The sequence below is a fragment of the Gopherus evgoodei genome, chromosome 2, assembly GCF_007399415.2.
Source record: "Gopherus evgoodei ecotype Sinaloan lineage chromosome 2, rGopEvg1_v1.p, whole genome shotgun sequence".
NCBI lineage: Eukaryota > Metazoa > Chordata > Testudines > Testudinidae > Gopherus > Gopherus evgoodei.
In genome coordinates, this window is record NC_044323.1 from 25,905,549 (window position 1) to 25,922,880 (window position 17,332).

Here is a 17,332-nt window from a genome sequence, read left to right on the forward strand (position 1 = left end):
ATATAAACTAAAGAGCATAATGATTACCTATTTTATTGCTTCTGTATTGTAATGCTTGAATTAATTTATGCCAGTTATAGCTGTTTGTTATGCTTATTAACATCAGTAGGTGCTCTTTAGCAATCAATTGGGATTTAACAGTAACTGCCTTGTTAAATCTAAATTAAATGCTTGTTTGAGACACTCAGCTTGCTGTGTTACCCTATCCAGTTTCACTGTAGCCCTCTTCCTTCTACCTAGACCACAGAAGCTGGATTAAATGCAGAATTATATGGCTCATTAGCAGGGAACAATACGAGCTAGCTGCTGGTGGTTATTGTGCTATAGGTGCACATAGCCATTATAGCTGTGTCGGTAGACAGAGAGAGATGGCAAAATGCTTGCTCTCCCTATGGAATAGTTAATCACATCAGTAAATAGAATTTGTTTCGATCTGCTAATGACAAGTCAAGAGGGATAATGTATAGCATGCTGAGGAGAGTTTCAGACCACAACACTCAGTGAAAAGATCACAGATGAATCTGTATGGTAAGGCTAAGAGTAAATGTACCTGGATCCTGATTAGTCTTTCATTAAGAAACTTAAACTAATAAATAGGGTCTTCATTCAATTTAAACATTATTGTGAATTTTGTTTTAATGTGTGTGTGTTCTTATGCTGGATTGTATATAATATATCTTATGTCTAAGTAATGATTCTTTTGAGAGGGGCCATGTGAAGTTGTTCTTGCTCTTGTCTCCAGGTTACATATAATTCCTATAGTAATGGAGGAAGCATCAGGGATGGTGCTAGACAGGAAAAGGGTCCTCAAATTTGTAGAAATTGTCAGAGAACCCTTTGATAGCCTGAGTTGATTCACAGAAACAATACACTCATTTTCCTAAAGCTATTTCAAAATTTATTTTCTGCAAGACACAAGTTCCTTGGGTAAACCCTTTAAAAATCCATCTTCCTCCCCTTCTCCCACCCCAACGCAATGTCTGAACATGCTCTTAAAAGCCATGATAAACTAGGAAGGCATGGAATCATTGTGGAGATTCCAACATGTAACCACTATTATGGGAGTGGTTAAAACACATGATGAGCTGCCCTACAAAACAAGCTGTGTCCATACTAGAACTAAGAGAGACTGTGCTTAAAGTGTTCCCCTCAATATCAAATTACAGCACTTAGATGCATCACTGCAACTCCCATTGGATTCTGTGGGCACTGTATGTACATAACTAATGGAAGAATTTGTCCCTAAATGAGCAACCAATGTGCTTTTCTGCTTAAGGTATGTTCGCTATTAGCTGCTACTTCTCCAGTCCTTCCCTCACAATCATAGTTTTTTTCCCTAGGGTTGGACACATAATATGGCCAGGCAAGATTTTTCATGGTGCACAGTTCCCCTCAGGAGTAAGTATAATACCGACAGACAAGTGGAGTTAGACCTTCCATTTGTTATACGTTGCTTTTTTTTTAATTTCTAATTGCTGCCTTCACTTCATCATTGAATCAGGTATCACTTTTAGTCAAAGTTGCCCTTTCTTGACTGTGGAATCATGGCCTTTTTGGCCGTCTAATAAACACTTATTTTAATTCAGATTTTTCTGTCTGTTTCTTCAGTTTCGTTCCTAATTCTCCATTTTTAGGAATGTATTTCTTCTGAAGCACCAATTGGGCATGCTATTGGTTCTGACTGTCTTCTGTTTGCTCATATTGAATGTAATCAGGTCATGATCATTGATGCCTAGGCAACCACCAACTTCCAAGTCAATTATTAATTCATTTTTATCAATTATAATGAGGTCCAAAATAGTGTTACCATGTGTTGGGTGCAATATCTTTTGGATTAGAAAATTGTCATCAATCATTTTTAGAAACTCTAATGATGTTTTACTATTGGCAGCATAACACCTCCAGCATGTGTCTCCCTAATTAAAGTTCCCCACAACAAAACAGTTTTTCCCTACACATTACTGGCAGGTGCTTAAAGAGTAACGCATCCTGTTCTCTGGTTTTATTTGGTGATTTGTAACAGATCCTCCCCCCTCCCCCAGCACTGCCCCTTCCTGATCCTTAGCTTTCTTGGTTTCCCTTCCCTGGGGACTTTATGGTGAGTGAATGAGGTCTCTACTGTGAGAGATGGTCCAGAGAACTTCACAGAGTGAGACAATGCAGAGATCAGCAGAAAAGCTGAATGCACTCCAGTAGGGCCATGCCTACCCAGTTCTTTAATAAATGTGAATTAATAAACTGGGTTAGTGCTTCCAGGCAGGATTAGGCAAGCAACTTCCTTGAGGCAGAAGCAGGCCTGCAAAGAGACATTTGAGCTACTTCTGCTTGCTGGTCCAAACCATGGATTGAGTTTGATGGATGGGTGAGGTAATGAAGTTCAGCGACTATCACCTGGGAGATAGTCTCACTGGCAGGTGGGAAGGGAGTTAGACTACTAAAAAGTTCCTGGATGTCTGATAATTAAATCTTTATTTGCATATCTGTTCTGTTGCTGTGTTTTTCCAGGGTTATGACTGTGTTCCCTAGTAAAGATTTCCTTATTAGTAATAGACTTGGAAGGCCTGTGAATGGAGAAGTCATGTCTGTGTAGAAGCAGCAAAGAGTCCTGTGGCACCTTATAGACTAACAGATGTATTGGAGCATGAGCTTTCGGATGAAAATAAAGGAATTGCATGCATATATCTGTAGCAGTATTCAGTGTAGTGCCAAGTTAATAAGTAAATGTATGTGGATAAGGTCTGCAGAAGATCAGTTTATGCCCTGAGGCTTTATAGGCAAAAAAAAATAAATGACAAGTACCTGCCCAGAGGCGCATGCAGTCTGAGTAATACATGATATGACATGACAGGAAATGGCAAACAAAAGGGAGGACAAGGGAAAGAAAGTTTGGACAAAAATTCACAGTAAATAACTCATGTGTGAAGAAATTTGCCTCTTCTTCCACTGATGAATTATCTCCATAGAGATCACAATTTTTTCAGGGGGATTCAGAGTCGTTTGCTAAATGATTTATTAAAATAAGTCTTGATATGCAGCTTATTTGCATGTAGTTCACTGAAAGTACTGGACAGGTAAAATTGGTGCTGTTTGATGGCACACATAGGTTACATGACATCTTTGTTCGCTGACTGGAGGAGCATAATTGCTAAAATCAAATTTCTGGAATAACTATTCATATTTACAAATGCAAAATCTGCTTTTCCTGAAAGATTTCTGTTCGGTAGCTGTGTTTACTGCACATTTTGCTTTAAACTGACTGCTTCAAGCAGGCTTTTATAACTGAACCTGCAGATTTTGTATTCGTAGCATTTGAGGGTGCAGAAACCAGAAATATGGGCACAACAGGCATATGCGCTGGCAGACTGTGTGTTTACCTATTTTGCATGGTAAAACATGTTTTTAGCCACCAAAATCTGCAGGCACAATTTTAGAAATTTGGAAATTTGGCCTATACTTCTTGACAATCTGTGTGATATGTACAAAGTACTTTAAGAATAAGATTTTACTATGGTCAGTTTGCTGATAAATCTGAGATAAGACTCACGTTTCTAGAAAGCCAGAATTAATTTTGCAGAATTTTTCTGCCCTCTCTTGTAGTAGGACTATTTTCTAATTCTGTTTTATGTAGATTATATAGGATTGGCTGTCAATCCATAATATGCTAATATATTTTAAATGGGGAAAAATAACCTGTAACAGAAAAATAAAAATCACTACCTTTTGGGCCAATTGCTTAGATGACACTAAGGCTAAAGTTTCCTTCTTCTTTTTCTTTTTTTGTGTGGACATAACAAATAAAATTGTTTCTCTTATCTCATCTTGCCTAGGTGAGGCCATATCAGGAAAAATACATGAATTCAGTAAAACAAGCCTGATATTCTCACTTATAATCCAAACTCTGCTTAGCAAGTTTCTATTTTGATAACTCTCCTTTCAGTGAGAGATCTGCTTAGCCCTCTCTTACCAGTCAAGTGGCCTTTTAGTCAATGGTGCGATGGACCCAGGCCAGTTGGGTACAACAAAGTAGTCCTGTTGGTATCCAGGAAGTGGGCGGGCAAAGCCCACCCAATGCTAAAGGACCTCCCCCCAGTCTAAGGGGAGGATCCACAGGTCTGTGATATCAAATAATTGCGTGGGACAACCAATGAAAAAAATAGGATCGGGGGTGAGGTCATAGGGCTAAATGAAGGGAACCTGATGGGGATACCGAGCAGAGAACTCCAGACAGCGCCCACTGCTCCTCGAAGGCATCAAGGGAGCCAGCAGACACCACCCAGAGGAACTCTGCCCGGATGCATGAATAGACAGAGGAGCAGAAATAGGCCCCACAGTCGCAGGAAATCCCATCGGCCAACCTCCTCTCCCTGGTTTTGTAGATGGCTAGTTTGGCCAGGGCCAAGAGGAGGTTGACAAGGAGATTCCGCGACTTGGTGGGGCCACGGACGGGGAGTGCGTAGATAAACAGGTGAGGGGAAAAATGCAACCAAAAACGCAACATAAGGTTCAAGAGGAGCCGGAACAGGGGCTGCAATCTGGTGCACTCTAAATAAATGTGCGCCAGGATCTCTTTCATGCTGCAAAAAGGGCAGGTGTTGGGGACAGGGGTACAACAAAGTAGTAGAAGGCAGATATACTGGCCACTGGCTTAGCAGTTTTCTGTTCCCTGACTGACCAGAGCAGGGCCTGCTCCAGGCTACTGAGAACACCTGACTCCAATTAACCTGCAAAGAGTCAGGTGAGTCCATTAAGGTAATGTGAAGACTTGACTCTAAGGCCCTTTTGATACTATAAAAGGGCTCACTCCAGTCAGGCTGGGGAGAGCCAGAGGAGAGGAAATGCGGCTGAAGGGCTGGTTAATGAAGACACCATCAAGCCTTCGGTAAGAGAGCCCTAAGGTAAGAGTGAAGAAGGGAGAAGCAGGAGAGCTGTGGGGAAGTGGCCCAGGGAAGTGTAGCAACTCTGGCAGTGAAAGGTTGGCTGTCAACAGCTGCTACCATTAGGGTCCCTGGGCCAGAATCCAGAGTAGAGGGTGGGCCTGGGTTTCCCCCAAGCCGCCACTGCAGAAACACCTCCTGGGAAGGGAAGACAGGCCCCTGTCAGGACAGGAAGCTAAACTGTTCTGAAATAAGCCCCAGGGATAACAGACACTGTGGGAGTTCTCTCACCAACCTCCTTGCTGGCCTATGATGAAAAGGGCTCAGTAGACTGTACCCTGGCCCTAGAGAGAGAAGGGCTATATGGAGAGTCGCAATGAGGCTCTGGAAGCGTGGGACCCACAGGGACAAGTGTCATAAACAGATAGCTAAGGGTTAATGTCTCTTTCACCTGGAAAGAAGTAACCTGAAACACCTGACCAGAGGACCAATCAGAAAACAAGACTTTTTCAAATCTGGGTGGAGGGAAGTTTGTGTGTGAGTCCTTTGTTCTTTGTCTTCTGCCTGTACGCTCTCTCGGCTATGAGAGGATTTCTATCTCCTGCCTTTCTAATCTTCTGTTTCCCAGTTGTAAGTACAAAAGATCAGATAGTGATTTATATGGTTTTTTTGTATTTACATGTGTGTAGTTGCTGGAGTGTTTTGAATTGTATTCTTTTTGAATAAGACTGTTTATTCATATTTCTTTTAAGCAATTGACCCTGTATTAGTCACCTTAATACAGAGAGACCATTTTTATGTACTTTTTCTTTCTTTTTATATAAAGCTTTCTTTTTAAGACCTGTTGGAGTTTTTCTTTAGTGGGGAACTCCAGGGAATTGAGTCTGTGCTCACCAAGGAATTGGTGGGAGGAAGAAGTCAGGGGGAAATCTGTGTGTGTTAGATTTACTAGCCTGACTTTGCATACCCTCTGGGTGAAGAGGGAAGCACTTCTGTTTCCAGGACTGGAAATAGAGAGGGTGAAATCCCTCTGTTTAGATTCACGGAGCTTGCTTCTGTGTATCTCTGCAGGAACACCTGGAGGGGGGAAGGGAAAAGGTTTATTTCCCTTTGTTGTGAGACTCAAGGGATTTGGGTCTTGGGGTCCCCAGGGAAGGTTTTTGAGGGGACCAGAGTGCCCCAAAACACTCTAATTTTTTGGGTGGTGGCAGCTTTACCAGGTCCAAGCTGGTAACTAAGCTTGGAGGTTTTCATGCTAACCCCCATATTTTGGACGCTAAGGTCCAAATCTGGGAATAGGTTATGACAACAAGGTCAGAGCTCTGCCACAATGGGCAAAAGTTTTTCTTCTCCTTTAGTTATGTCTTAAGTGGTGATACATATGATCTAGGGCAGACGGCATTCATGGCTAATGAACCTCAGCTCACTATCAGGCAGATATAGAATTAGCACCTAACCAAGATCAGCAAACATGGCCCTGCATTCTGCTAACAGCGCTGTCAAGCTTTGTGAGAGTATTAGCAGTGTAGCATAACCAAGCCTTCAACTCAGACCCATATGCTGGAAAGAACTTTCTTCACCTGAGCTCTTTTAATAACCCTCTGTCACTGTGAAATATATGACCACTTGGGACTAACCTGGCAAGTCTAACAAATTAGGGCCGCTATTACAAGTCAACAACTATGCCTGCCAGTTTTCTCCATCTGCCTGATGCTGCCAGGTTCGTTACAAGCATCAGGAGATAGGAATTAAACAGATGGCAGGAAATGTGTTTGACTGTTGCACTCAGAAGAGGGGAAGGAGAGGCAATTGCTTTGCATAGCATCTCCTTTCCCTCATTATTGCACATTAAAATATGGAAATAAAATCTCACAAAAAGCAATTTGAAAAGGTAACTACCATTCAAACCAAATATCAGAAGGTTACATGGGGAAAAGAGGAAACCTACTTGAAGCTTTTCAGGGGAGGGAGGTTGGCAGTTTTGGGACTGTTGTTTTGACACAATAAGTAAAAATCTTTCTGAGCTCTTCTCTCATTCTCTTTCTTTGGCTGTCTCTAAAGATTGCAAGAAACTGTCAGGATTGCAAGAATACTTGCCGGAAGACCACAGTGTACACTTGAGTGTGTGGAGCGTGCTCAGCATTAGATGGAGGTTCTGCTTTTTTTTAAAAAATCAGCAGTGGAGGGGAAGCAAGTCTGCAAGTGATATTGAGACATCATGACTTCCATCCAGGACAGTGCTAAAAGCAAAGCACAAGCTTTCTGACAGGGGCAATACTATCATCCTTGGACCAAAATGATTTTACAAGTGGTGCGATCTTGAGACAGTGTAGTCTAGTGGATAGAGGCCTGTGTTGTACAGGAGGTCAGACTAGATGATCAAAAGGTCTCTTCCTGCCTTGAAGTCTATGAACAGGAGGCAGGAAACTTGGATTCTGTTCACAGTTCTGCCATTGACCAGTTGTGTGAGCTTGTACATCCCCGCTTCACACCCCCCATGCCCTCTCCCATCATTTGTCCTTCCACCTTGTGTCTGTCTTTTTTAATTTAGACTGTAGGAGCAGGGACTGTCCCTTACTATGCATTTGCACAGTTCCTAGTAGGATCTTGGTCTGAGCCGAGGACTCTAGCTCTTACTGCAATGCAAATAATTAGTGCAAATAAAACAAAGGGAGAAATGGGGAAGCTCCTCCAACTAGCATGGATCTGCATAGCTCCATCAGCATCAATGGGTTTATGCCAATGTGCACCTGATGAAGAGCTGGCCCACTGTTACTTATTTTGCTTCTCAGCTTGGAGGAATGAATTTCTCAATCTCCAGATCAATGGTGGAAACTCCATTGCCCTGGGTGCTGTGGAGACAAGCAGGCAGTTGGTAAGATTGAAGCCACTGGGAGGGTTTCAGAAGCTGGGAGCTGGATTGCCCTTGATAGGGAAGAGGACTGGAGAAGTGTCTGACACAAGCACTGCAAACTCTAAGGACATTTCACTCAGGGCAAAAGGGGACCTTAAACGGCACTCAAGTGAGCAGTCAGGCAGGAAGGCCTAATGTTCCCTACAGTCTTGCGGAGAATAGATGTTCTGAAGTCTAAAGTAAATATTGTATTAACGAGCACAATGAGGTAAATGAACATGGAAGAAGGAAACCTGATCAAGTTGGCAAGTGTAATGCCGACAGACCACAGTTGTCAGTAAGCAGATCAAACTGGGGACTTAAGGAGCTTAGTACATGAGCCTCTACAGCGTGAGCTAAAAGCCAACTAGCTGTTAGCTAAGGCTGTAGAACAGACTCATTTTGTCTCTCTCTCTACGTGGTCCCAGTACCACTAGATGGGGCAGAACACCACACCCAGAAGGTGTGTGGGTTACACAAGCACTACACTCAGTGATGTTTCCCAGTACTACTAGTGGCAGCAGCTGTGAACTCCAAACAGTATTTAGGGTGTAGCATGTTCCCTCATTTGCTCAGGGGCATCCATGCTTCCTGTGGCTCTATGCCTAAAATATGCCTAAATTGTCTTTGTACCAAGTCTAAGGATATTAATTCCTCATTTTTGATTCTAGGGTTTTTTCACTAGCTCCCCATTCTCTTCTCCATAGCTTAGTATCATGCTAGTTTTTGGTACAATTCCTCTGCCCAAGCATGTCAAACTCAATTATATTGTGGTCACTTTTACTTAGTGGTTAAACTATAGTTTGTGAACCAATTTCTGACTGTTATTTAAAATTCCAGCAAGTTGAGATTAGACTCTCCCATTTTTGTGCTCTGGATTTAGTTTGGGGTTGGGAATTCCTTTCCTGCAGCTGCTTTTTGTATATTATTTTATCCCACTGGAAATAATTTGGTGCCTCCAGTTATTGAATGTCAGGCCGCAGTTAAAAGTAGTACTCATGATTCACTTTCAGACTTGGTTTAGTTACTGTAGTGAGTCTTCTGGGTGCACTCAAAGTGCAAGATCCTAGAGCAGAGAATTTTTTTCCACTTCTTAAAACAATTCATTGGTTTTGCTCTCTTCCCTAAACATCTGTGGCTCTCTTTCTAAGCTGATAAAAATGAGGATGTGCAGTGAATGGCTCATTAAATTGTGTCCCACTCCCAGCAGAGGGGGCTGCAGCTGGCTGTTCTGTTTCTTAAATAAGTGATCCTACTGAGAGTGAGGTAACCAGGCCCACTGACAGAAATTCCGGGCCTCAGTGCCATCCCAGGGGGAGGCAAGGTCAGGGATGGAAGTGACAAATCCATCACTCCCAGGAACTCCCATGCTGGCCAATCGTGTCGGGTTCCACCTGCCCCCAGAGCCCCTAAAGCATGCGGTCCAGAGCGATCGCGATTGCCTAGGAACTCTGCGGCCTGCCTGGGCGATTGCCCCTTTAGCCTCCCCCCGTCAGCAGGCCTGGCGGTAACAGTTTGTGTTCACTTCCTCCGCTGAGTGTGCAGTTTCCTTTAGCACATAGGGCCTAACCTCATCCAGTATTCCCACCAGGATCTCTGTTTCATTCCAGTTTTATGTCAGATTTTTTTTAAAGGTGCATATTTAAACAAGGCTCTATCACTATAACTCCCACAGCTAGTTTTGTTCATTCAGTGCATGAACTTTCTGACTGTTAACCAGCATTAACTTTTCCAAGTCCTGAAAGTAGCACAGACTAAATGAGCATACTTGTATATAAATTTCCTTCAGCTGTTGGCAGATAAGTTATTATTTGGGGGAAATAAGTTGACATCACAGAAAAATCATGGCTATTGCTATTTATAAATAGAACTGGACTTTCCATTAAGCCACATGTTAGGCCAGTTGAACTCACTGCTTCTGCTCAGGTCAATGTATCTTTTGGGAAAATCAGAGCAGCCCTTAGTAACTAGCTAAGTAAATACATCAGTAAATCTTAAAGGAATCATCAAAGTTCCCTTGCGTTTTCCATACACATTTTTGTAAGGAGAACTAAGGCTGCAACCACAACAGCAGTGTACTGGAGTTTGATTTTTAGTAAAGTAGGAGCTGAATACTCAGCTGAGTTGTGGTCTCAATTTTCTTGGTTATTCAACACCTTTTAAAAACATTTCTGAAGTGAAGTTGGTGTCAGTGAAAAGTGCCATGTTGCAGTCCTGTACGCTAAACTGGGTTTTTCAGACCTCTGAGAGGAAGGCCTCCAACACCCACAGAGATTCAATTGCTCTTTATAATCTCTTCAGTATTATGGTACACAGTAAATATCTGTGGCTTCTTCGGGGAATAGTCAGGGCCCTACTAAATTAATGGCCATGAAAAATGCAGCACGGACTGTGAAATCTGGTCTTTTGTATGCTCTTACTCTACACTATACAGATTTCCCAGGGGAGACCAGCATTTCTGAAATTGGGGGTTCTGACCCAAAAGGGAGTTGCAGGGGGGGTCACAGGGTTATTTTGTGGGGGTTGCAGTATTGCCACCCTTACAGCACTGTGAAATTTCAGATTTAAATAAATGAAATAATGTAATTTACTATTTTTAAAATCTTATGACCATGAAATTGATCAAAATGGACTGTTAATTTGGTAGTGGCCTAGGAACAGTATCATAGAAATCAGCCATCCTTCCAGACCCAATGCATCACATCCAGCAGAATTGTAAACCCACCAAGGTGTTTCCAACAACTTCAGGGAGAGGAATAAGGAATTCAGTGCATCTTCCTTTATTCCATGTATAGTATGTCTACATATTGTGGCTGGTACTTGAGAGGTTACTGATCCATCTTTTCATGAGGAGACGCTTGATGATTTTTCCCGATAACCTTAGAAACTCATAGGTGCCTCACACCACAGCTAAGGAACATACATATGCTGAAAAGTGAACTTGATGTAATAGCATCTTTAATGCCTATGCTTTTGTGATCAAAAATCATAATTTACCACTCGGTGGCATTTATCTTTGGTGTAATCGTCGTGGTTACCACCAAACTCTGAATAGGCTATATAGCAGTATAAGAATATTATAGGTGGAGAGTATAAAAGGATGGTAGTAGTAGGATTTTCTAGTTATTAAAGATCTTTTGAATTAAGTGGAACTGAAAAATTTCAGTAAAGAAAACAAATCTCCTAAATAGAGTCTTTGCATTTACAAAAAAAATACTTAAGAGTTTTGTTTCATTACACCACATATGAACAAGTACTTTCAGGTTGTATAATTTTTCCACTGGTACTTTGCAAATCAGTCAGAGGGTATTACTATACTGGACCTTGGAGTGTTATTCCAAGGTCAGAATTCTAGGCTAACAAGCAGAGTGAAAATAGACAGTTTCATGAATATGAAAAATCTCTTATATTCTTAAAGAACTGCCCATTGCTGAATGTTTTCCCTAATGGGGATTAATTCTGAATATGAAATAACTGTATTGTATTTTGCATACAGTGTGAAATTTACTCTGGTTAAGATAACCAGACATTACTCTTAATGCTAGCTAGGAATCTTTTCTTGATTTTATTTCATTCTGATTCTTAATTGTTACTTTGGGGCTTCAAATAGTGTTTTTAACTATCAGAAGAATAGCCATTAGATAAGGATAGAAATGTCTGAGCATCAATTTAGCTCTGTGACTTCCATTCATTAAAGGATTATAGGCAACTAACATTGTGTCTAATTCAGAAAGGTGCTTAACATCTTCTGAAAAGTATTGAATCCCTTGTCTCCGAGAGGAGTCAAAGGGAACACAAAGTATTCATAGTCATGGCTAACTATTTCACTGGGAATTAATTTCCATGAGTATGGTAGAAAATACCTTAAAAGGGCATTACTGCTATGCAGGACCACATTAATCACTGGGCACAACAGACTCTTGCCCAAGACCCATGGATCTGGAGTCATGTAATAATATAACTGTGATGTCATCATACGCAGCCTGGAACCCACATGTAGTAGAGAATCTGCAACAAAATGATCTGCCCCATGACAAGGAGGCTGTAAGACAGGCCTGTTACATCCAAAAGGAACCGTGTCCATGAGTAGCTGGGGCAGCTTCACCACTTCATGATGCTCAAGGGTAGGGAGAGGCTGTTGGTTGTTGTCATTTGGGTAGATGGGATTTAAGTGGTCACCACTGCTGTTTAGGCAGTTAGGCGTTGGGACACCCAGACTCTTAACTGCTCTTCAGGTCTGAGTGCTGCTACTGAGACTGCCAGGGTGGGGAGGGCCTGTCTGCAACAATTCAAGCACTGGGGAGGTGCAAACTGTTCTTTTTCATGGTGTACACTAAGTGAAGTTAGATTAAAAACATACTAAACTCTTGCTGAAAGGTTGCAACATAACATTACTTTATTTTTTGGAATCCAGAATACCACCAAACCAGAACCCAAAGACAGAGACTGACACAGCAGGCTGCTCTCTAAAACAGAGACACACAACTCACCCCACCTTACTCTGTGTTGCTGACTGGGTGAATGTTGCTAGGTCCAGATCACACAGTTCCCTATAGAGACCCCTGATCTGTGCAAGCAGGACCAAGACATAAATCTGAAATTTAAAGTGACATCTTACAGTCTGAACACAGTTTTGAAAATACCACATAAGCAAAATGGACTAAAATTCTGTTGGAAACCTTGTGACTACTTTATAGATGAAGACAGAATGTTTCCTAGAGGAAGTGGCCTGACGTTCAGGCTAAAATGTGTTATGAATGACTTCACCAGCTTAGTAGTAGAAAAAGTCAGATTTCTGTTCCCATGACTGCATATTGATTTTTAAGAGTGATTATTTCTCTTCATTCTCCTCTGGTTGGGTTTTGATAGGGATATATTAAATCATATCTTCCTTCAGAAAAGTATTTTCAGAGCAGCACAAAAACGATTTAATAAGCATACTGCACACTAATATTAAGTTGACAACAGCAAGATGGATTTCTCTATGGCAACCAAAAGTGGTTTGATGTTGTAGGCTTCCATACTCCATCTAAATCACCTACTCTGTAAGTCAGCACAGTGATATCAAGTTTATGCAGTGTAGCCAAGTCGTCAAACAGCAAATGCAAACAGATTGTCCAGGACTGCAGATGAACTTTGGCCAGCCGAGTAGAATTTTCACAAAATAAAATATCCTGATATTTCATTCAAATTTCATATCAACATCTGAGTGCCTGGTGAATATTTTCAGTATTGCCATAAACATATTTGATCTAGAAAACAGAAGTGAAATGCCCATACTCCTGCAACTTGTTTTGTTGATTCTACCAGCACACACATGCATATTTATTATACTGCAGTATAATGTTTAAGTCAATGGGAGATCAGCATGCTCTCATTGATGGTGCAATTCAATAATTATATTCAAACTCCTATTAAACATGGCCATTTAATCACATTTAAATAAAAAAATAGATTAGATACACTTCTTAGGTGTGATATTTTAAAAAATAGGTTCTGGTACCTGATTTTCTAAGAGCTTAGCAATTTAAGATTAACTTCAATTTATTTGAGTGACTAAATGTTGATGTAGAAGCCTAACTTTAAGGACCATTTAAAAAAATAGCTAGAAAAATATATATAGTAAAAATCCTTTCATTATTTTGAGTATTTTTTTAGAAAGAATGAACAGCAAAAATATCTAAAGACTTTTCCCCTTGAATATTCTTCTTCCTTTTCCTACTCATCTCACACACTCACTTCTCCACTCCAGAGTAACATATAAAAAAGCACTTTAGGGATGATGGGACTTCTTTCAGGTGTTAGTTTTTACAGACCAAAGGAAGAGTATCCATTTATGCAGATGCTATACATAATCTCATCCAGGGGTTCCTACTCTTCACATAATTTGACTGTTGCATCAAAATATTCTGTGAATTTCCACTTTTCATAGAACAAGGAGTCCGGTGGCACCTTAAAGACTAACCTTAAAGAATAACCGATTTATTTAGGCATAAGCTTTTGTGCATAAGCTTTTTTTTTCACCCACAAAGTCTTTAAGGTGCCACCGGACTTCTCGTTGTTTTTGTGGATACAGACTAACATGGCTACCCCTCTGATACTTGACACCTTTCGTGGGTTTTCCTGTTTTCACTGCCAACTAGATCTTCCTTCCCTGGTCTTTTCGGGGTCAGTCAGCCCACTGAGTAAGATTTTCTTCACTCCTGTCCCATGCAGACTTGAGAGAAAAGGGATTGCTAGTCATCTCTCACTGGATATCTATAGAAAGGAGACAAAAAAAGTCTATATTTCCTGTCCCAAACCTGAGTGATGAGGACAAGCTAGGCAGCATTTTACTCACAGGCCTTCAGAAAGATGGGGAAAAGCCACTGAGGCCAAAAGATGGCAAATTGAAGGCAGGAAGAGGAGTTTATCTAGAGGTTTCTTTTCTCACCTATGCTACTGAGCAAGAATATACTAGGAGGAGAAGGGATCTTCTTAGCCCTTATCACATGTGGTTAGGAGGAGGGAGAAAGCATGGCTTGCCAGGCAAAGCTAAGAGCATATTATCAGCTTTCTTCTAGATCTGCCTGACCTAGAGCTGATAACAGAAGCAAGTACATAAGAATATAAGAACAGCCATATTGAGTCAGACCAAAGGTCCATCTTGCCCAGTATCCTGTGTTCCAACAGGGTCCAATGCCAGGTGCCCCAGAAGGAATGAATAGAACAGGTAATCATCAAGTGATCCATCCCATGTCACCCATTCCCAGCTTCTGGCAAACAGAGGCTAGGGACACTAGGATCCGAGTACTCAAATGTTAGCAAGAAACATTTGTCTGTATTTGGCTGGCTCAATATAAATAAAATTTGGGCCATACAGAAAAATAATTCTTTAGTTCACTTGTCCCTACAATTTCTGCTGTAGTAGTCCCACAACACTAATATATAATGTTGGCCTGGATTCTGCTCTGCTACACTGGTGTAAATCTGGACCAACTGAATTTTCTCAAGACTTATACCATTGTAACCAAAAGAAAAATGTGACCACCCAGATCTGTAAACTGGCCCAATGCATTTTACAGCTCTTAATAACACTGCTATTGTGCACATAATGGTATTATTACTACATCATGTAGCAAGCTTTATGAGCCTCTTACACAATGTTAGCACAACATTTTATTCCCCTATTTAATTCTCTATTTTCCCCAAATGGTTAATATATCTCCATCACTGCTATGAAAAAAAAGCTGTTTTAGTCTTGTCACCATTTCCCATCTAAACTATTTCAAAAGAGTTTTGATGGACATGTGAGATGACTGGAGGTCAGGTTTCCAACTTCATAGTTTGTTTTGAGTCTTTACTTTCCACTCACATATTCCAGTGACCTTTTTCTTAGGGGCAGTTTTCCAATAAAATGCAATCAGTATTGGAATGGAGTAGGATAAACGAGCCTAGCTGCAGCCAACAGGCTGAGACAAGTTGTCTGTTGTGGTCATGCTTGTCTGAGGGACTGAAATATTCAGTGTTAATAAAGTTACACATTAGGAATGAATGATGGTTGTCACTTTAGTATATCCTTGTTAATGCAATACAATTCTAGGAAATTGCCTGTCCAAAAAATTATGTTAGCTGTATGTTGATTGATCAAGTCTAAGATTGTATTCAAAGTCTAGAGGAAAATGATCTTTTCAATGACATAGCCTTAGTCCTGCAATCTAAAGATCAAGCCCAAACATCCTTTCAGATGCTTAAAAACCTCATTATATTCTTGGGTCTCAGGAAGACTGTGCAAAAGGGAATGTACAACACTGACCACTGCAATGGCATGATGAAATTCCTGAAACTACCATGACTTTGGAGGAAGGAAATGGTTATTATCCTAGGAAAGGTATTCAAGAACTCAGATTGAAATCCTGGCTCCAATTATTTCAAATTCCCAAGGCATTTGAATAGCTTTCTCAAGGTAACAGTCATCTCCTTCCTCCAAAGTCATGATACTTTCATCATGGCATTGCAGAGGTCAGTGCAGTATATTCTCTTATACACAGTCCTTCAGAGAAGCATGAGTATAATCTGGGCTTTCTGAGACTGTGGAGGTCCACTGATGTCAATGGGTGTTTCGTCATTGATATCCTGAGGACCAAGTCAGCGTTCCAGTGGCCAGCACAGTTCCAATAGCTGAGCAACTCACAAGGCCCAGGAAATTCCAATCTCCAGAGATACCCAGGATAAGTATGTTCAAGCTGTCTGTAGCTCTGCAACAATGACTCTAGCATGGAAATGGAAACATGATGATTTCCCCCTACAGCATGGTTAACATGGGAGGAGCACTTTCTACGGTACTGTATGCTGTATGACTATTTGCCTGCATAGGTGCAGTGACTGTCATGCCTGAAAGTGATATATCGTGTTGTCTTCATGCTGGCTTCAGTCCAGCCCTTGAGCAAGACAGGAGGAAGATGTATGCGAAAAGATGGTAGTCAGATTGCTTCCCTATGACTGCTTCCTAAACATACATATGTTAAACACATTTATGAGAGCAGCCATCAGCAGCAAGTGCAAGGGCCCTTTCTCCCTCCTCATGAGGGAGTGTTGTTGCTTACATAGGAGTGAAAAGCTGGATGATGGCCCAGAAATCTGGAAAGCATATTATGTAGGATTCCCCATAGAGGAGCACTTTGCTGCCAGCATATCTTGCTCTGGGGTTTCAACACGCCATTAATCTGGATCCTGGCAGCCACCATTCCCCAGCTCACCTCATCTCATGCAGTGAGCAGACACAGTGCAACTATTTGTCTCAGATTGCAGCATGGCCATGACAAAAGAGAAGATGGGCAGAAACAATTACTTGCCTAGAGAACCTATATCTCGATTATGCAGTCTGACTGGGTTCTCATAGTCCATTGTAGCATCATGGCCAGCTGAGGGAAGGGCCAAGTTGCCTTGGTCAGATCACAGTTTTCTGTCTTAGCATGTGATTTGGTACTGGTATCTCTCGATAGCACATGCTCTGAACCAGAAAGAGGAAGGGAGACTCAACCTGAGCTTTAAAAAGCAATAACAACATGTTGCACTTACTGAGAGTTGCACCTTTTTCATTGAGGATCACAAGGTGCTTTATAAACATTAGCTAATTAAACCTTGTGTCACTGTTGGCTATTATTGAACTGCCTGAGCCAGCAAGGGCCACCAGATTCCATGAAGCAGTGATCCCGATGAGGAACAGATTGTGTTTGAACCAGTATTTTTTCTCTAAGGTCCTGCTAAGGGACCGCAATGTTGTGCTGTGGGCTATAATACATGTCAGATGGGAGAAGGCGGCTAGACTGAATCAGCACATTCCCCAACTGCCATAGCCACGCTCTCTGGCCAGTGCCACTCATTCTTCAGAAGTTCTGGTGAGTGGAGATCCTCTAGTGAAAGAGAATACCTCATGTCACTACAGTCACTTGCTAGGTCAACTTCCCATCCTCAAGGGTCTTATGCTCTAAGGTAATTCTAATAGACAGTCTTATAACCCAGAGCTGAATCTAGTCCTAAGAGTTGGTGGAGGAACCTTGATTCCCAGACTCATTCCTCTCAC